The sequence below is a fragment of the Drosophila busckii genome, chromosome 3R (assembly GCF_011750605.1).
Source record: "Drosophila busckii strain San Diego stock center, stock number 13000-0081.31 chromosome 3R, ASM1175060v1, whole genome shotgun sequence".
Lineage (NCBI taxonomy): Eukaryota > Metazoa > Arthropoda > Insecta > Diptera > Drosophilidae > Drosophila > Drosophila busckii.
In genome coordinates, this window is record NC_046607.1 from 22,301,382 (window position 1) to 22,317,339 (window position 15,958).

Consider the following 15,958-nt stretch of genomic DNA (forward strand, 5'->3'; position numbering starts at 1 on the left):
TGCTGCCAGCCAAACCAACGAGTCAGCCACTGTTTCTTGTATTAACATTAGCATTCCCATTGCCATTTAACTTGGCTTATTTGTCGTGGTTATTTGCTTTTGGTGCATGCAGCAAAAGTTTCTTAAGCACTTTTGACGTTTCATATTAAATAAGTTTTATATTAGTTGCTGCTCATTTTGGCAACGTTAATACAAATAGCAACTAAAATTTCACATGTGTGTGTGTGTGTGTGTGTTTACCGTACGGCAAAACCAAAGCCAGTTATTTGCTATGCATAATGAGCAGCAGTTCGCAGTTTGACTGTGTGTGTGTGCGTATACTTTTGGCGTGTGCTGTATAAATAATTGAAAGGCAGTTTCAGCGCTAAAGACACTCAAGGGAGTACAAACTAAATTTAAATACCAAAACTATCAAGTGTGTGTGTGTGGGCCAAATCAATTGGCAAGTGTTCAGTTTTTTATAGTTTGGGGTATAATATTTGAAAATGCCTGCGTTATGTTTAGCTTAAAGTTCAGAAATTTAAATGCAGCATAAATTAAGACAAAACTATGAAAAGTGAAGCAACCAAATCAATTGCAAGGGTTTCTTTTATTCAGATTGGGAGCCAAAACTATGAAGTGGGCACCCATCGTACAATTGCAATTGCAAGGGTTCATTTTTTCAGGGATTGGGCTGTATTATATTTAAAAAATGCCTACGTTAAGTTAAAAGTCCAGAAATTTAAATGCAGCATAAATTAAAACCAAAACTATGAAGAGTATGGCAACCAAATCAATTGCAAGTTTTGATTTTTTTCATAGGTTGGGGTATAAAATATTTTGTTACGTTTAGCTTAAATTCTAGAAATTTAAATGGCGTACAAATTAAGCCAAAATAATGAAATCTGGGGCAACCAAATCGATTGCAAGGATTTTTTTTCAACTTGGGGCAAATTCCAGATATTTAAATGCAGCACATATTAAGACAAAACCATGAAGAGTGTGTGGCAGCCAAATCAATTGTAAGTTTTAATTTTTTTCATAGGTTGGGGTATATAATATTTAAAAAAGGCATGCGTTATGTTTGGCTTAAAGTTCAGAAATTTAAATTAAGCTAAAACTATGAAGAGTGAGGCCACCAAATCAATTGCAAGGCTTCATTTTTTTCTGGTTGGGGCAAATTCCAAATAAATTTAAATGCAGCATAAATTAAGTCAACAATATGAAGTGGGCACCCCTAGCCCGAATCAATTGCAAGTTTTTTTTTTCATAGGTTGGGGTATAAAATATTTTGTTACGTTTAGCTTAAAGCTCAGAAATTGAAATGGCGCACAAATTAAGCCAAAACTATGAAGTGAGGCGCAACCAAATCAATTGCAAGGGTTTCTTTTATTCAGGTTGGGGCAAATGCAGTACAAATTAAGACAAAAACTATGTGGAGTGTGTGGCAGCTAAATTAAGTGCATGTGTTCATTATTTTCATAGTTTGGGGTATATATTATTTTAAAATTACTACGTTTAGCTTAAAGTACAGAAATGATGCACAAATTAAGCCAAGACTATGAGGAGTGGGGCCACCAAATTAATTGCAAGGCTGATATAATTTTTTAAAAAATGACTACGATTAAGTTTAGTTAAAGTCCAGAAATTAAATGCATCTCAAATTAAGACAAACTTAATGAAGGCGTGTAGCACCAAATTAATTTTTTTTCATAGCTTGGAGGTATAAAATATTTTGAAAATGCCTGCATTATGTTTAGTCTATTAAAGTTTAGGAATTTAAATGGCGCACAAATTAAGCCAAAACTATGAAGTGAGTAGCAGTGTTGCCATATTAGCTCATTAGAAGCTAGATATAGCTTTTTTTGAAAGTGCTTAGCTTATAGAATTTGCAAATAGCTTATAGCTTGAAATCTAGCTTATTTTATATGGTCACTATATGGTAAATTTACTTCATAATTCAATGAAATTTACAGGCATTGACCTTAATTTTTTTTATTTACTCAGTATCTAACTTATGTACAATTTCTTTAATCTAGTTTATAAAGCTTATCAAAATCTGCTGCTGTGGGTTGCCCAAATCAATTGCAAGTGTACAAGCTTGAGTTACATTATATTTTAAAATGCCTACTTTATGTTTAGCTCAAGAGAGAGAGAGACAGAGACAGAAAAGAGTGTGAATCAGTCACGTAGCACAAATTGTATTGAGTGGGTTGTAAATTGGGCAGTAAAACTACTGCAAACAAACCCGAAAAACGACAAAACTGTGGCTATGCGCACACACAGTTTGTAAAAGTGGGCGTGGCATAAAAATTTGACAACTTGTGAAATGTTTGGACAGCGCAGAAAACAAAAGTTGGCATTCTTTTTACTTTTAAGCTCCAACTATTTATTTGGCTACAAAAATTCCAAATACGACTAATTACACTGTGCGAAAAAAAATAACAAATTGTTGTTTAACAAATTTTAAAGTGTGCGTGTTGCCTGCAAGTGCGTTAATTGGCTTAAAATGCAAGTTTTAAAATTGAAATTTAATTGTCATTTGTCGTTTTCGTTTTCTACTTTAGCCAAAGCTAATAGTTGCACTGCTATGCTGGTCATTGTGTGCGGCACACAGTGTATGTGTGTGTGTGTGTATTAGTATGTGTGTGCGTGTGTGTTTGGGGCGTGCAAGTTGCTGTCGTCGTCTTCATTGTTGCTATGCGCAGCGTCGTCGTCGTCGTCGTCACAAAAGTTTCGCCTTCATGTGCCTGCTGCTGCTGCTGCTGGCGGCGGCATGTGTTCAAGAGTTAAGTTGTTGCAAGTGTTTGGGACGCAAGGGTGAGGAGCGGGGGTGCGTTCTACTGACTGCTGGAATTTAAAGCTGCCACATAGTGCCAAACTGGGTTTGCCTGACTTTGGCGCACATACAACAAAGCTGATTACTTTGGTATTTGTTCAAGCACGATTCGTTGCACAGACAGGACTTGTGGCAAGGCTACTACAGCAGGGAATCAATGCTATGGTTTAATGTTTAAATGTATTTATTAATTCATGCGCCTAATTATTTGTCAGCGTCAATTTAACAATTTAAATTATTAAATGCAGCGCTTCACATACTACAAAAGTTAGTTGAGTTGGCGTGGCTATATCATAAAAATGTCAACAAGCATTACTCACACACACACACACACACATACGCATTAGCGCTGCTTAATGACAGCAGCACGACAGTGACAATGACAACGTAAAATGCGCAGTCATAACAACAACAACAACAACAGCGATAAGCACAACAACAACAACAATAGCTATAATAATATAGCAGCGCAACTTTAGTACATAATGCATTATTAATTAAGCGATATCTAATTAAAAATAAAGTTACTTTTTCTCGCTTAACCTGTCATTATGCACAGGCAATGAATGTGGCCAGAGCTAGGCCGTCAGTTCAGTTTGGGCCTGCCTAACACGCCAACAATGACTTGGCATAATGCCTCACTATATAGATTGTACAGATAAGCTACACTTAGCTGTATATGCTATGCATTTGTTTATAAATTCGGCGGCACTTACTTAAGCGCAAATCAACGCTAATTAAATAAAATTTTAGCTGTCAGGCTTCACTTTGAGCGTCAGTCAACTTGTTTGCATATATAAGCGCGTTAAAAACTTTGTTTTTTAGCAATTTAATATTCATATAGTATATTATTTTTATATGCATAAAATGTCTAAACTTTGGCTAACAAAAATATACTTTGGTATAAATGAAGTTAGTTTAATGCTCATGCTCAGCAACTAATTTTGGTAGCTGGCTATTGATTTATATATATTAATATAGCTGCAGCGCTAGTATAAATAGCTTTTAGTGTTTATTTTAGTAGCAGTCTTATCATTTATCATTTGTGTTAAGTTTAGTACTTTGAAATTTCTTGCCAATCATTAATATAAATAGCCTTAAGTTATTATTTTAGTAACATTTTTAGCATTTAACATTTATATTAGTTTGAAATTAGCTTTATCACAAATCTGAGATTATATAATATTATCATTATATATTCATATATATAAATCTATAGCCAAGCATTAGTATAAATAGCTTTTTGTTATTTTTTTAGCAATTAGCATTTGTAGTACTTTGAAATTTATTGCAGTGTTTCATAATAAATCTGCAATTTTATCACTTTATATTAATTATTATATATTAATATATGTATATAAATAAATAGCCAAGCATTAGTATAAAAAGCTTTTAGTTTTTTTTATTACTTTTAAATTTCTTGCAGTCTTAATCTTTTATTTTAGTAACATTTTTAGCATTTATCATTTAGTGCTTTGAAATTTCTTGTAGTATTTAATAACAAAGCTGCAATTATATCATTAAATATATTAATATATCGAAATCAAAAGCCAAGCATTACTATAAATAGCTTTTAATTTTTATTTTAGTAACATTGATTTATATATATTAATCCAGCTGAGCCTTACTATAAATAGTTTTTATTTTAGTAACATTTTTATCATTTATCATTTGTGTTAAGTTGAGTACTTTGAAATTTCTTGCATTGTTTGTTATTAATCTATATATAAAGCAATAACCAAGCATTAGTATAAATAGCATTTAGTTTTTATATTTTAGTAACATTTTTAACAATTAGCATTTGTAGTACTTTGAAATTTATTGCAGTGTTTAATAACAAAGCTGCAATTATATAATTTTATATGAATATTTGAAAATCAACAGCCAAGTATTAGTATAAATAGCTTTTGGTTTTAATTTTAGTAACAACTTTATTATTTGTTTTAAAGCAAGTGCCATTGTACTTATAAATTTCGTACAGTGCTTAATAACAAATCTGAGATTATATAATAATATCAGTATATATTAATACAAATAATTCAATAGCCTAGTATTAATATAAATAGCTTAAACATTTTTAGCATTTTTCATTTGTGTTAAGGCAATTGCAATTTCTTGCAATATATTAATATATATAAATCAATAGCCAAGCATTAGTATAAATAGTCTAAAGCTTTTAATTTTAGTTACATTTTTAGCATTTATAGTGCTTTAAAATTTCTTGCAGTGTTTAATAACAAAACTGCTATAAAATATATTTTGTATATCATGTGGCTTTTAATCATAAAAAACACTGTTAATGCAATTTAATAAAGCAGCTTTTGTGATTGGCACTTTTAATTATTTAATTAATATTAATTTGAACTGAAATGCGTTATTAATAATAAGCAGCAAAGCAGCAAACTTGTGATTAAGGCTTTAATATTGGGCGGCAACACGCCCACTGAACTTAGTTTTTATTTGAGTTGTAACCGCCTGCGAGGCATAACATTTAATTAACTGAACTCGAGAGTTCGAGACTCAACTCAACTCAACTATTGCTTCAAAATTAATACATTTGTCTTGCTTGCGCTTGAGGGGGGGTGTGCGGGGGGCAACCACAACTATGCCTTGGAGTAGAGACGCATATTTTTGGCAAGGCCTAAACTAAGCGCGGCCACTTGGCCGCTATAAACGAAACCCTTATCAACTTGCGCCACTGCACTTGCTAACTTTGCTTATAAATTTCATTCGAGCCATTTGTTGACACACAGACAGACACACACACACACACGCACACACACACACAGCCGCAGTTGCGCTTTGTGTGTAAAGTTTTGCTGCCTTTTGTTTATCGCAGCAGCAGCAGCAGCAGCAGCAAAGTAAACAAAGTTACAATTTTGGAGTTGAATGTGCAAATAGAATTTAAAACGCTAACCCAGTTAACTAAGCAGCGACTGTTAATGTTAACTCATCGACTTGTTAAAAGGGCAAAACGCTCGTCATAACTTTAGCTTGACGAGTATGACAAATATATTCATTTCATGCTTGTTCAAATCAACAAATCGCGTGACACGCTGACAGCGCAACTTGTACTACAGTTACAGTTACAGTTACAGTTGCTGTTGTTGTTGTTAGCAAACAATGTGCGGGGCGGGGCGTTTGGTGGGTGTGGCAAAGTGTAAAACTCAACTATTGTCTTCATTTTTCTTTCGCGCAAAATCATGCAACGCAATCAGAACGCGTTGACATATTGGCTCAGAGCGAGGAGCAGCTTGGAGGCGCCACACAATGTTGCCGCACATGTGGCAGCTGCCATTGACACTTGTCAGTTGAAGTTCAAGGCTTACACGCGTTTGAGTTCAGCGCTTTGTCTCGACAAAAAAAAAATTACAATAATTGTACGCTGCGTATGCGTAATGTGTTAAAGCTTAAATCACAGTGCGCATAACATATTTGCATATAGATTAAAATTATTTATGAAATCAGACGCCGCCTTATCGCTGCGCAACAGTTGCTAAAAAAAGTATGCGCACCAGCTACAATAAATGTTGCCTTAAAATCGCTTAAATAAATAAAAAAAAAAAAAAAAAAATATACAAAATATTGTGTGTTATGCTTAATTTAAATATAGTCAAGTTTTTTTGTGTGCAGCAAACAGTGCAGAACATAATTATTGTGTTCAATTTGCTTTCGGAATTGTTGCGCGTTATGTTTTTATAAATTTTTGTGATATAAATTGAACTCGCAGCAGTCGCGATTAAACATTGAGGCGCTGCGGTTGCAATTGAAACAAAATTGAAATAAACATGATGCGTGCAGTTAAATATTTAAACAATGTGCTGCTTATATTGACGCTGCTGTTGCTGCAGACTGAAGCGGCGGCTGTCGGCGGCGGCGTCGTCGTCACAGCTGTTGACAAGGAAGTGGCGCCAGTTGGCGTTGTTAAAACGGATTTACTGTCATTGGAGCAGGAAATTGGCGGCAATCCGGCGCCAGCTTCAGCTTCACGCAAAGCGCGCGCTTTTTTATTCAGCAGCGCTTGGTTGGGACTCGCCGGCGGCGGCGGCGGCTACAGCGGCTACAACTACGGCTGGGGCTATCCTTATGCCTATGCCACGCCCTACTACAGCTACTATCCCAACTATTTGCGCTTTAAGCAGCTAGTCATAGGCTAAGTTCAAGTCTAGTCTTAACTTAAATTAATTTCAGCATTAAACGAAAGTAAAACATGAAATTGCATAATTTATTTTCATTTGTTGCACAGATTTTTGCATAAATCATTTGTACGCGCCACATAATTTTTAACCCTTGATAAAATTTTATGACAAGCATTTTCGTTATTTTAACTACCCCCAACCCACCCCAAGTGGCGGCTGCTGCTGCTGTTTGTATTTGCGCCGCAGTGAAATGAAAATAAAGCGGATCAAAAGTTTGCTGTTAAAAGAAGATTAATTGCATTTTGGTGGTTCCCAGGTTCAGCTTCCAGCTCTCGGGTCCAGCTCCCTATGCCTACGCCGTGTGCCATTACGCTGATCGGTTTGGTATGTCAGCGGCGTTAAGAGTCGCAGTCGGGCTGGGTAATTAAATATTTTTAAGCTGTTAATGGTTTTGCATGCTGCGCTCTTGTTGTTTCGAGTAGTTTATTTCATTTATTTATTTATGCTACTCTTTTGTTTTTTTATGGCGTGCATTAAATTCAATAAGTTTGCAGCAACTTGTCAAGTTGTTTGCGAATTGCAAGTGGGCACTTCAAGCCAAATTAGGCGCAATTGTTATTTGAAATTGCTGCACGCTTTTGTTTATAAATTGCAGTGCTCAATGTTGAAAAAATTCATGCATTACAGCAATATAAAGTTTAAAGTTATAGCAGCTTAAATTTTCCGTTGATTTCAATACGCTTTTGTTTATAAAAAAGCGAGTGGCAAGACGCGCTTAAAGTTAAAAAATTCACTCATTAAATACTCTTATATATATTTTTTTAAAACTTTGCTTTTTTTATTGAGTGTTCTTTTCAATTGAGATTACAATAACTTAAAGTTATAGCAGCTTAAATTTCTTACGCTTTCTAGCTTAAATATAAACAATGCAACTTTTATTGTTATTTGTAATTTGTAAATAAATGAAATTGCTGTTGTTTTCAATACGCTTTTGTTTATAAATTGCAACGAGGGGGCGAGACGCAAAGTTAAAAAATTCAGGCATTTTGCTGTTTTTATTGATTTTTCTCTTAATTTGAGACTAATAATAAATCTTATTAAAAATACTCCTATAGCATTACTATAACTTAAAGTTATAGCAGCTTAAATTTAACTCGCTCCTTGCCTTAATTATAAACAATGAATCCCTTATTGTTATTTGTAATTTGTAAATAAATGATAATAATTTTGTTTATAAATTGCATCGCTTAAAGTTGAAAAATTCAGGCATTATGCCATTACTATAACTTAAAGTTATAGCAGCTTAAATTTCTTGCGCTTTCTAGCTTAATTTTAAGCAATGAAACTTTTGTTATTTATAATTTATAAATAAGTGAAATTGACTTTGTTTGCAATACACTTTTGTTTATAAATTGCAACGAGTGAGCGAAACGCGCCTAAAGTTAAAAATTTGAGGCATTAATACGCTTATTTTTTATTTATTTTTAAACTTTGCTGTTTTTATTGAGTCTTTGCTTAAATTAAGACTACAAATCTTATTAAAAATACGCTTACAACTTAAAGTTACAGCAGCTTAAATTTAGCGCGCTGCTTGCCTTAATTATAAACAATAAAACTTTTAGTGTTTACAGCGCTTGTTAAACTTTTTTTATTCTAACTACTTTTAGTATAAAAAACATTGCTGTTGACATTTGTTTCACTTGCTTATTTATTTAGCTTAACGCTTCAACGCTGTCGACCTCAAACTGCAGTCTTTGGCTTTCTCTCTCTCTCTCTCTCTCTCTCTCTCTCTGTTTTAATATATGATATTTTGTGACATTAACACACTGCTTATTGCATTTATTAAATGAGGTCAATACCGACAAAGCTCATTAAAAATTGAATTGTTTAATTTCCATTTGATTTAATTAAGTTATTTGTTGGTCAATTAACCTTTTTTGTGGTCTGATATTTCATTGCATATTATTATTATTATTGTTGTTTTTTTTTTTCATACATATAAAGCTTTTGTCTGCTGTTTGTGCGACTTGCGCTTTATTTGTTTACGCTGCATATTATGTTGTTGTTGTTGTTGTTGTTGTTATTGTAGCAACATGAGTATTATTGCCTACTTGCAATTATGCGCGGGCAGCGCCAAGTGTTGACATTTTATTAATTAAAAATAGTTTTCAATTAAAGTTAATACGCTCAACATGCATGTAATTCTATTATTACACACACACACATGGACACACACACACACAAGCATAAAGTATATGTTAAAACAGCAGCTGACATTGCCAGGCAACAAATTGCTATAAAATAAACTCTGATTTTATGACTTTATATTAAACTTAACTGTAACTGAGACTTGGCTTGCAGTTCTGGCTTATTAGCTGCTTAGTTAGCCTTTATGACAACCAATAAACAATGCTTAAGTTTATGAAAAACTACGTTTGATTATGCGAGGTGTAGCTGCAAACTTTTGTCGCTTATAAAAAGAAAATAAATGTGCGTTTGTTAGCTGAGCGACAAAATTCTTGTTGCAGTGTATTTTGCATATAATTGAGCAGTTGGCAACAATAGCATTTGTTAATAAAATTGTGCAGTTGTAACAAATAAAAAGTGTTTGGCAGCAGTGACAATTTATAAACAATTGGAATTTCTTATGATTTCCTTTCATTTTATGCCAATGTAAGCATAAGCGTAACATTCGCTGTAGTATTGTTATAATTAAATGCTATAGTGTTATAAAAATTGTATAGTTATAAAAAATAAAAAGTGTTTGGCAGGAGCGACAATTTATAAACAATTGAAATTACTTTCAAAGTTATTGCTTAAGTTCTTTTCATTTTATGAATATGTGAGCATAACATTCGCTGTGGAATACTTAACATCAATGAATTATTATTAATAAATGCTATATTGTTATAAAAATTGTATAGTTAGTGCATATATCAAGTGCTTGCAACAATTCCAAATAAAAAGTGTGCGGCAATGTGTAAACAATTTGAATTAGCTAAACTTCTTTGCTACTTAAGCCAATATAAGAAACAAGCCGTAGAACTCTTAGCTGACTGAATTATATTATTATATGTTTATTTTGTATAATAAACAACAAGTTAGCAAGCTAAGAATTATTATATTGTTAATAAAATTCTGCAAATAGTAATTATATAATAAATAGTAATAATTATTTTCAAAGTTTTTATTACTAACTTAAACTTCTTTGCTGCTTATGCCAATATAAGAAATAATCTGTAAAGAATTCTTGGCTCACTGAATTATTTATTGTTATTATTAATAAACAACAAGTCAGCTAGCTAAAAAATGCTTTAATGTTATAAAAATTGTGCATTTAATTCAAATCGAAAGTGTTTGGCAATTTATTAACAGAATTAATTAATTACTTGCCAAATATTTATAAACTTTAAGCTGCTGCTTACTTTTCTTCAAATGTGCTCATAGCCGTACATTGCTCATTGTATTTTTAATAAGTTTAGTAGTGAGCTAACAAGCTGCCCTCGCTACGCTGACGACATCACGTATACGCGCTGTTGGGGTTTGCCTTGAGCAAAGCTAACATAGCAGAGCTCATATAAACATGCACTGCGACTAAGCCAGCATAGATAAGTATTTGTTGCTACACACACACACACACACACATACACTTACGTATGCGTATTTTTCTTTTTTTTGGCAACTGCAGCGCCAAAATGAAGTGTCATTGTGATAGAGCCTTGGCAATGCAGTAGCAGTAGCAATTCCAATGCAGTGGCAGTTACTGCAGCAGCAGCAGCAGCAGCCAGGAGTGGCTCAGGCACAGGACTTTGGCAGGACTCGACGCGTAGGACCCAAGCGACACATTTATACGCACTGTTGGCCACACAATGCGGCAGCGACTACGAATGCGACTGCGACTCCGACTGCTGCTCACGTACACACGGCATTGTGACAAATGGATATGCGGCTGCTGCGAAAAATCCACAGGATTTCTTCAAGTGTAATTGCGCAGGCTAAAAGCAAAGAGAGCGAGACGCAGCGACTTGACCGCCTGCCAAAATGCTAAATGAAAATTCATGGAAAGCAAAGCTGTCAGCCAAGTTCAAGGCATATCAATTGCTGTTGCTGCTGCTGCTGCTGCTGCTGCTGCTGCAGGTGGAGCAGGCACAGCGTGGAGTGTGATTTCTCAGGATATATAAACTAAAAACTTTTGCTTTGCCACATACGTTGCCTGCAACTTTGACAAATTTGCTAGCCGAGGTGTCGCTTCGAGCTGCAGCAAAGCAATAACAATACATATATATAATATATATATATATATATAGCTGTGTGGCAACGTAAGTAAAATAAAAAGTTTTTATTAGCCAACATTAGAGCGGCGAGTGACATTAGATGGCGTTGCAAACACAAAATCACGCCCAGGCTATTTGAGCACTAAATTGAAATTGATCAATTTGTGTAGTCGAGGGAATTAGAGTGGGCGGTGCACACTTAATGGATGAATATGAATTTTAGCTACTGTACATGGCATGGAATTGAAAATAAAATTACTTTGAATCTGCAGGGAATGGCAACTAAAATGAAAATATTACAGACACACAGACAGACACAGACAATATTACATTAGCATGAACAATTGTTGCAAAATATATAAATTGCTTAATATATGCAGCCAAATGCTTTAAATATATAAATGCTTTAAAAATGACACAAACAAAGCTTGAGCTGCACAGTTGTCTTCACACTAGTTGGCAAACTATTCAAAGACAGTTACGCTCATTAGTCTGCTGCAATTCTTTAGAAATTTAAATTAGCAGCAGCAGCAAATTCAGTAAAGAAAATAGTTATTATTATTATTTTTTGCTTTGTTGTGCTTATAATTAAATTAAAGTAAACTTAAGTGTGCTTTACTTTTATTATTCTTCAGTTAATTGTTATTCAATTATGTTTGTTTTAAACTTAAACGATCTTCATATATTTGATAACTCCTCTTATTTATTGCATAATTATTATTATTATTATTCCTGAGCTATTGTTCTTTAATTATGCATATTGCAAACTTAAACCATCTTCATATATATTCGATAACTCTCTTATTTTATATTATTTTTGGTATTGCGGTGCTTATAATTCAATAAATGTAAACTTGAGTGTGCTACATAATTATTATTCTTCAGTTATTATTCATTAATTAAGTATGTGTACTTTAAAGTTGAACGATCTTCTTATATTTGACAATTTCCTTACTCAAACTCTCTCGCTCTCGCTCTCTATGTTAAGCTGCTTAGCTGCTGCTTCTGTTAAGCTGCTACTTCTGCTAAGTTGCTGCTGCTGTTAAACTGCTGTGGATCTTATCTGTTCGCTGCTTCTGCTAAGCTGCTGCTACTTCTGTTAGCCTTCTTCTGTTAAGCTGCTACTTCTGCTAAGTTGCTGCTTTCGTTAAGCTGCTGTTGCTGTTAAGTTACTGCTTCTGATCGGCTGCTGTTGCTGTCGGCTGCAGCCAAATGCGTTAAATATATAAATGCAATAAAAATGCCACAGACAAAGCTTGAGCTGCACACTAGCTGAACAAACTATGCAAAGACAGTGCACACTCATTAGTCTTTGATGCAGTTGGGAATATAAAAAAATTTAAGCTGCAGCCAAGAGATGCCGTGAATAGCAAAACTGAGGCCGCAAACGCAAATCTGTGAGCAAAAGAAAGCAAAGAGAGATTCAGAGAAATGTAATGACAAAACGCTGGATTAAGCAAGCGGCATAGACAAGTTGCCGCTGCTGCATTTGTCTATCAACTAACTAGCACTTTTAGTAGAGTATTTATACTATATATATGCATGCTGTATCTATTGCAATTGTACTATATATATAGACGTATATTTTAAGCATAGCTTATCTTATCAAGCGACATAAAAGCGACGCCTTTCAGCGCTTGCAATGTCCAGCAGCCCCAACAACAACAAAGTGTATGGAGGGGTGTGTGTGGGGTGTGCTGTGAGTTGTTGGGCTTAGTTTATGCCGCTGCCCCCAATGCACACAGCTGGACATTCATTACAAAAACGGAAACACTCGTACACTGACAGAAGATAAATGGAGCTGCACTTGCTTTCTCGCTCTCTCGCTCGCACTCTCGCTCTCACTCTAAGGCATTCATTTCGTCTTCTTGCTTCGTAATGTGTCTGTGTGCGGTTTTTATTTAGTCGCTTGCTTTATCTCAGCATCTAAAAAATTCTTTGATACTGCAAAATGGAAACGGCTTATAGCTATGTCTACATATATACAGCAGCTACTGTTGCACATGTATTTATTTATTTTTTGTTCTGTAGCACTGCACAGATTTTTAATCTGTATAGCGTTTAGTTTTTTTTTTTCTGTTGTGTTGCTTTTCTTTTGTTTTTACCAATACCACTTCATATTCATTTGAAATTTTTATTTTCTATTTGTCACTGTCATATTTGCCAGCAGCACTTTTTGTAGTTATATTTGCATGCGCTACGCTGTTACAAGTATTTATTTATTATGCACATATTTTTTGTTGTTATTTGATTTTTACAGTTTTTCTTTTTTTGTTGATAAACTATGCGCGTTACATGAGCTGCTGCTGCCATTGCCTTTTGCTCCAATTTCAATTTAAAACTTTAGCCATTTGTTTTTGGCTCACACTCGCTCGCTCACGTACTCGTTATTGCTGCTCGCTCTAACTCATAGCGAGTAGCCTTACATTCATCAAAAAAGCGCATTGCTAACTCTTGCTGCGTTTTTTATTTTTTTATAAGCGCACTTTATGTCAAAACCACAAAGACAATAACGCGCTCACACACACACACTAACACACGCACACTAAAACCAAAAATGCAACGCGCTAAAAAGGAATGTGCTAACAATTTTTTTTCTTTTCACTGTGTGTGTGCCAAAGACAAAAGCTAACCCCAAACCGAATAACTGACACCAACAAACTGAGCTCAAACTAAACTAAAAAAAAATATTATATATAGCAAACAAACTGTCAAGCAAGTGAAATAAATTAACAAAATAGCACCATAAAGCTGAGCTGAGCTGAGTGCTTGACTTTCCCAGAGAGAGAGAGACGCTTTTCATTTTAGCCGTTAGTTCAGACTTCAAGACTGTCTTGCAATAACATTTCAATTATTTAGAAATAAGTGCAAATGACAGCCAAGCCAAGTTTGCTGTGTGCCATGTGTGACTTTAAAGTTGGAGCGCTTTAAATGTACATTTACAAAAATAGTTAGCATTGCTATCTATGCTACGCTCGTAATTGCTTTTATCAATAGTTCAATATTTGCTGCGCACACAACGACAAACCGAACTTCAATTTTGTTGATTGCTACAGTTTTCTTTGTTTTTCGCCAACGTCATGACTTTGAACTATTGTCTAGCAGTTGGACAATATGCCAAGTAAGCTCCACATGCCATTTGTAGCAGCGGCATGTTAACTGCTCTAGCTGCCTTGGTTTGAGCTTAAGCCTGACCAAAACACAAAGCCGAAGCCCAAGCCCAAGCCCAAGCCCATTGCCCCAACTAGATAACAGCGCGTATTTTATTTGCATACTTTTAGGTTTAGCTCTGCTAGCAAAATGAACGGCCCATCAGCAGCCCAACAAATAAATGGAATTTTTCACACACACACAAGCATTGAGCGATGTGCATACATGCATACATAAGCTAAAAACGCGCGTACTTTAAAAACTGTCGTTTATTTTCGGTCGGCAAACGCCAAAACTCAAATCAAAGTTAAGCATAGCCGACGTTTGAATGCGCTGCAAACAATTTAAAAGTAACAGCAGAGTAAAGCAAATATATAAGCATTTATTTATGTATTATTATGTATATATATGGAAGTATATATTTGTTCCATTGATGTGTTTATAATTAAATTAAAGTAAGCTTAAGCATAGCGGACGCTTAGAAGCTGCTGCAATTCTTTACAATTTGTATTAGCAGCAGAGCTTTGTATGCAAATGCTTTAAAGGAAATAGCTGCGCATATATTTGGGGTAGTGTTTGGCCACTATAATTATTTTATATTATTTATTGTATTCATGTGCTTATAATTGTATCAAAAGTAAACTTTGCTTCAGCTATTGCTCTTCAATTATGTTTGCTTTAAACTTAAACGATCTTTATATATTTAATAACTCTCTAATTTATTGCATAATTACTATTATTATCATTATTATTATTCTTCAGCTATTGTTCTTTAAGTATGCATGTTTCAAACTTAAACGATCTTCATATATTTGATAACTCTCTTACTTTTTATTATTTATTGCATTGCGGTGCTTATAATTAAATAAAGTAAACTTGAGTGTGCTTCATAAATATTATTCTTTAGTTATTATTCATTAATTAAGTATGTGTACTTTAAAGTTGAACGATCTTCTTATATTTGACAATTCCCTTACTCAAACTCTCGTGTACAACTCTCTCTAGCTCTCGCTCTCCCTCTCTATGTTAAGCTGCTGCTTCTGCTAAGTTGCTGCTGCTTCTGTTAAGCTGCTACATATTTTAAGTTGCTGCTTCCGTTAAGCTGCTGCTTCTGTTAAGCTACTTCTTCTATTCAGCTGCTGCTGCTGTTAAGTTACTGCTTCTGTTCGGCTGCTGCTTCTGCTAAGCTGCTGCTGCTGTTAAACTGCTGTGGATCTTATCTATTCGCTGCTGCTGTTTGCCTGCTGTTGATCTTAACAACGCATACAGCGAATTCAGTATCATTCACATTATTTCTTTATATTGCTGTTAATTTTATAATTAGCTACCAAAAAGTAGCGCATGGACTTTCAGTTATAGAGTGAAACAAAGGAAATATGTGAAATGCAAGCTTTTACAAAGATTGACAAGTGGCGACTGTCCAGCACCTCCCCCCACCGCTACTCGCGCCGCTTAGAATGTCAAAATACTGGCGGGCACACATTTTACTCGCGTTCTAGGCCTGAGTGCGCGGCTCTGGTCACAGTTCTTGGGGTGCGGGGATTACGTGACGCTGTATATATTTTTTCTGTTTTTTG

At 34.6% G+C, this 15,958-nt stretch overlaps 1 long non-coding RNA gene across 1 annotated transcript in view; it reads left to right on the forward strand.

The window, feature by feature from the left end:
- Positions 1-15,958, forward strand: part of LOC108602563 — a 40,742-nt gene that overhangs the window by 8,938 nt on the left and 15,846 nt on the right. The gene's annotated exons all lie outside the window — the stretch shown is intronic.